Below are 6,528 nucleotides of genomic sequence, written 5' to 3' on the forward strand. Positions count from 1 at the left end.
ACATCAGCAGCGCACCGCTTGCGTGACGCACACAGCGGGAAAGCTAGCGGCTCCAGCGCGCTGCTATGCCCCGCGTCCGCAGCCGCATTGCGGCCAGAGCGCGAAGAAAGCGCCGGTGAAGAGGCGGTTCCGTGCGCATTCCGCTCACCATCCTCAGCCGCCTTATCGCGGAGCGGGAGGAGGGAGGGAGAAGGGCCCAGCCGGGTTTTGCACTTTTCGATCATGCTAACACGGGGGAGAGGAGGGACTGCTGCTCTTTGGAAGATGTAACGGGCCTGACGGCCTTTATTTGCATGTTTGCTGGCAGGTGCGGGTCGAGCGGACGGGGCGCTCCGTGTCTCGGGAGCGCGGGACCGTCTGGGCTGATCGGCGCCCCGGGAGGATCGGCGGAAAGACGGTCCGGTCTGTCCAGGTGCCGAGGTGCTCCAAGGAGCGGGACGCCGCTGGTCCGCGGAGCGGCGGCGCTGCGGCGGCGGCTCACGGCGGGGCTGGAGGTGCGGGGCGAGCTGCTGCGAGCCTCGTGCTGCTGCCTCCAGGCGCTCGATGATCACCTGTATATCGGGCCCAAAAAGAGAAGAGGTGGACAAGGGGAGTCCCAGGACGCCCCGCTGGTCCCGCTCAGATAAAGAAGACAGACCAAGCCACAGGTGCCTCATGGCGAGCTGTGCGTTGGCCATGACGCGGCCTCCACTGACGGCGATGGCTCTGCACATGCGCATCAGGACTTCGGCCGTATTTCGGACTTCCACGATGTCTTCGGGGGAAAGCTGGGACTTCTCGTGGCAGATCTTGTCCACAGAGCCCAGGAGGAAGGTCATGTTATTGGCTAGGGCGAACGTCAGGTTGCCGCTAGCGTAGCCACGATCCAGGAAGCTCGCCATGCGCCTGTCCCTTTCAGACGGCAGCACGGGCTTTCCGCCGGGCCAGGCGGAGGATCGGGGGAGGAGGCACAGCCGAACGGAGTCCTCAATGGCAGGCACTCCGGAGACCGGCGGCCAGCCCTCCACACAAGAATACTCTCGGTAGCCCTTCACCGTACCCTTGGCGGCAAGTGGCGTACCCCAGTCCCGCTGCACGTGAGCTTGAAACGACGGCACGGCGGGACACAGGACCGCAGTCCGGGACCGAGCCCGTGACTGGGTTGCCAGCCCGAGTGCAAAATCACGCTGCACCGGCTCCGGAGGCTGCGGCGGCAGCGCGAGGCCGGTGCGCTCGGCGGCTGAAGTGAAGAGCCCCGCGAGGTGCTCCACAGGCTCACGGGGGAGACGGGATGCGGTGGAGGCGGAGTCGAACCGAGTCGAACTCCGTGACACAGACACGCTGCTGCTGCTGCTGCTGCTGACGCTGCCGCGGATCTCGGCCCAGTCGTAGGCGGCGGCGGTGGTCTCCTCGGCGTCGTCCTCACCGGCAGGAGCCGGGGAGTTTGTGCCCATGAAGGCTGCTCGCCGCTGGCTCTCTTCGAGCGGCAGCGCGAGGCAGGCCGGGCAGGAGGTCCGCTGGCGGTGATGCTGCCAGCCAAGGCAGAGGAAGCAGAGCTCGTGACAGTCCTGTACCATGAGCGGAATGCCGCAGGAGCGGCAGGAGAACGGCCCGACGCCCGATGGCGACTGGTCCCGGGCCGGCGAATCCATTCAAGTCGAATCTTGATCCGTAGAAGAGGCTTCTAAGTCTCATGGAGATGCTGAGAAAGAAGAAGGGTTTGCTTAGCGCCATCCGAGGTTATGTACCCTCGGTGTGGGGCGTGGCGCTGCGCCATCGCGTGCGGGGGATTGGTGCGTCGAGCTTTGTATAGTCTCAGTGGATTGGACAGAGATTGGAGGTGTGCCACTAGCGAAGCCCGTAGGCGGGCTAAGCACTTACGAAGTAGAATCAACACTCTGCTTCCAGACGGTGAGAGAGAGCACATCCAGGAAGACTGACAGCCTGAAGCGCTGATCAGGATCATTTGACAGGAAATCGCGTTAGCCGGGCCTCAGAAAGCAGAACGCTCCACAAATGGGTTCGGCTGTTGATCTAATTCTCGTATTGATGTCTGACTAATGCGGCTCTCACAGGCTTTTGGTTTCATCTGATGGGGACGCTCGTTCCTCATGCTTTTTGTCTTCTGTTGCCTCCCAGTGGCCGCACATGAACACCTGCTGTTTTTACATTTCTTTATTTAAAAGGTTTGTTGAGCTAAGGGAGAAAATCCTTTTTGTTTCAGTGTTATCTATAAAATTGAATGTTATGAGAGCTCATCATGAAATAAAGCGATTTGTCCTGAAAGATCCTCGATACTGTGAAATGTGTTTGAAGAGAGCCGGTTGTGAAGGACTGGGTCGTTGTAATCTGGTGCTGATGTTAAAAATGAGAATCTTCTAAACAGCTGCAGATGACAACACATGGGGAAGAAGCTGCATTTTTGTCCATTGAACTACAGTGGTTTATAAACTTTTTTTTTTCTCACATGAAAATCACAAATGAATTTACCGTGTTTTATTGAAAAGACCAACACAATGTGAAGTGGAAAGAAAGACGACTTAAAAAAAACAAAAAAAAAACTGAAAAGTCTTCCTCCACCTTTACCCTGACCCTCCAAAATAAAATCTCCCCATCAGTAAATAGATTCCAGCTGTGTTCAGTTAGATCTCAGTGTGAATCCAGTTGTTCTGTGAAGGCCTCAGGCCTTCAGAGGATCAGTCATGAATCATGTCAGGAACAGGTCAGAAGACAGAAGTCCAGTCTCCAGTTTGAACAAGACATGATTTAGACTCACTAAAGATGTATGAAAAGTTGTGAGAGTGAATGGTTGGTGGTGGTCGGAGGGGCCGATGGCGCAGATTGGGAGCCTCGCTTCCGTCAGTCTGCCCCAGGGCAGCTGTGGCTACAGTAGTAGCTTACCACCACCCAGTATGGTGTGAAAGAGTGATGTGATATTGCAGTGTGAAGCGCTTTGGGCTCTGTCATGCAGGGTAAAAAGCGCTATACAAGTGTAGTCCATTTACCATTTAAAGATGGAGGAAGGAGCTCCGATCAGAGCTGAACCCTGAACACACCGTCCCACTGTGAAGCACGGTGGAGGCAGCATTATGCCATCAGGAGGCTGCTCAGAGTGGATGGAGGCAGATACAGGAAAAACCTGTGAGTCTGAGGAGACTTGAGACTGGTGGAGATTCAACTTCCAGCAGGACGACAACAGAAAGATGTAGAACACAAAATGTTCAGGAGTTAGAAGAGCTGGCTGCAGCTGAAGGAGGATCCACACACTCCTGGATGAATCTGACGCTGTGTTGGTCTGTCATTAAAAATCCAACATTTCAAACTAAAGGTATTCATCTAATCTTCAGCTGTCACTGCAGGAGAAGTCTGGTTCTCCTCTCTCCAGAGCAGACTTTTATTCTATAAAGCTCTGACAGCTTTAACTGAGAGCATTTCAACACTGTGACCAGCAGAGGGCAGACTCTGCCCTGACTGAGACTCTGCTCCTTCACTTCTTATAAATGTTGTTTACAGAAGGTGCTGCTGAATGAGCCTAATCAGACCTAAACTTGAGGAAATCAGAATATCATCACCTGAGAATGAGAAGATTTCTGACATTAGAAGAAAAAGAAGACTTTGTCCTTTAACGTCCATCATGTTTGGCTCAGGTGACGGTTTCTCCTCAGATGTGAGCAGAAAACAGGACAACAGAGCTCAACAGGTCTGGCTGCTGGTCCATCAAACACGAACTGCTCTAAAACCTGACGTTAACAGATTTAAATGGATTCTAAATAGAGTTTAATTTACTACATACTGTCTTAATTTCATCTTTGGCTTTCAGTCGGTCAGCTTTTCAACATCGTGGTGTTTCATCCCTCTTTGACTGGCGTTAGTGAAATGTTTCCTGCCATGCTTCATTTTGTATGTTCAAGGTTTTATGAAACGTCTTGAATTTAGCTGAAAATGCAGCTCATCTTGTCTTAGTTAGAGCCTGCTGTCCTCTTCAAGGTCTCACACGCCGAGGCGCCCGCCTCCTTTGGATTATATGGTTTCATGTTTACTTTTCATTTCAACTGACATTGTTTTCATTGCAAGGCCGATTCAAATGTGATTTTCATTACAAGCCTTCTCCATAATTCAATATCCACACACACACACACACACACACACACACACACACACACACACACACACACACACACACACACACTGTGTTGATAATTTATTTTAACTTCACGGTCACCTTTGCCTTTGATTTTGAAATTGCTCCTTGAAAATAAGACTGTTTACTTGTGTCTGAAATTTGACTTTAGAGTCGTTTAAAACTTTTGACATAAAATGCAGGTTAACTTTGAGTCTGAGAGGAGAGCGGCTGTCTCAGCTTGTCTGTGTGTGTCAGTTGGAGTCAACACGGCTGAAATCCATCTGGATCAGCCCCCGCAGAAAGACTGTGGCTCTTCCTCCACTCTAATGCCTTCCTGCCTTGACCCCTGCAGTGCCTCCTGTGTGTGATCATATGAGTGTATTGTGGTGTTCGAGCGGTGACTTGCAGGCAAGAAGACGAGGTGAGGGCTGCTCTATTGCTCAACCAAAGCTTTATTGTTAAAACAACCAAGCAAGGGAACATGACACACCAACACCAAGACAACATAATGGCGGCCGTAGGCCCCAGGTCACCCCCCAAGCAACCCCCTAGACCCACGGTCCGACACATGTGTAAAATAAAAGGACACAAACAGCACACAACAATAATGCAAAACACAACCATAATGAAAGGAAACACAAATAAACCACATAGAACACATAAACTGGCCCGGAACGGCCCCAAACTTAGTCCCGTTTCCCAGGGTGCCTTGTGGCACAACACAGTCCACAGGGCAGCGGCCCTCTAGCGCCCCCAGCGACCCCCGCGGTTGCTACAGTATCCTCGAGTCGTCCAGCACTGTCTGACAGTGAACTCCCCTTCCGTCAGGGTCTGAAAGACTTCTGTGGCGTCTTCATGGTCAAATGACCCATCGATCATAATCCGGTTCTCCCAGGCTTCCTTCAACATGACCTCAGGCCGGAGCATTCCGGTCCGACTTGCAGGCCGAGACTCTTGGAGCATGTTGGGTCTGCAGGTTAGCGTCTGATGATAATTCAAGTTCAACTCTCGGTCAGAAACTTGATTTCCTTCTTTGTTTTCTGGGTAGGGATGGGGACCATTCATATTTGAACCAAAGTACCAATTCCCGGTACCTGAGAATCGGTACCGGTACCAGTTTTCGGTCCTTTTCTCTGTGTTTATGTGGTAACTGACTGCAGATGAGTTGCTAACGGATGCTAGCATGCTAACGGCGCTGAATGCAGGAGTTGTAGCTGTAGATCTGAAGCTGTTTAAAATGCTGCTTGTTCTTAATCAGGAGCTTCCTCGGATTAGAAGTATTCCTACTGCAGATAGCATAACAGACAAATAATCATTTCAGTCTAAACAATGTGGGAAAGCTGTGATTCTGATTGGCTGAAAACATTCACCAGTTTTACCAAGAGGCAAAATAAATGTGTCAACATATTATTGATCCTTTTTATGATTGGTATGAACGGTAACGGCCTTTAGCTTTTCAGAGGAGAGTCCAAGAGAAGAAACAAGTCAGAACTAGACAGTTTAAATAGACTTTCTCATGATTGGATGTACCTGTTGAAGAAGTTCAGTGTGTTTTGAGCTCATCACACTGATTTAGTGTTCCAGATGATCAAGGAGTTCCAGGTATTGAAATAAAAAAAAAACAGCTGTTTTGATTCCATACCTCTCAAACTGCTCCACTATAAAAAAAAGAAAAAATCACTGCAGCCCTCAGCTTTCATTATGAAGTGAATGACATGCCACTGTGATCCTTTTCTCCGAAGACAGGAGGAACAAACTGTTTTATGCGTCTGCCGCTGAGGAAATGTCTCGCCACAATAACTACCATAACAAGCCTGAGCCTCTTTTTCAGAAGCTATAAAAATTACACTGAGCTTGGTGAAATCATAAATTCAACAAACCAAATCGTTCCATATTCATCAAGTCAACGATCGGTGCTAAACACAATGTGACCTGTTAGCACTTTAGCTCCCGTCTGTGTTTCTAATATCAAGTCATTTCATATCAAGTGCTTCTATAGTTGTATCTTCAGTAGATGTTCTTCCTTTAGTACTGCTGATGTCTTTTTCCTGTGAAGGTAACGGAGAATGGCTCAACACACCATCTTGTGGTATAATGTGGTATTACAGGCTTGTACAGCCTCCAGATGATACTATTATTTGATCTCATTTCATTTTGTGATCGTAACCTTGAAAAACTCATTCTGTTCCCAAACTTTTCATAAAGGAGATTTCTTACCATTGTTGGTATTAATGTAATGTACATGTAAATGTTTCACTACTAATAGTGATAATACCTAGCCTGGCACACCAGACGGTCTCTCCATGCTCAGGGATACATGGGGAAACAGTCTGGTACCGCGCCGTTTGAATCTGACTTCTACCCGGCAAATTTCTGCCGGGCCAATCACAGCCCACGAGAGGCGGGAGTTAGCGATGCGTCATATG

This window comes from Salarias fasciatus, chromosome 15, assembly GCF_902148845.1.
Source record: "Salarias fasciatus chromosome 15, fSalaFa1.1, whole genome shotgun sequence".
Classification (NCBI taxonomy): domain Eukaryota; kingdom Metazoa; phylum Chordata; class Actinopteri; order Blenniiformes; family Blenniidae; genus Salarias; species Salarias fasciatus.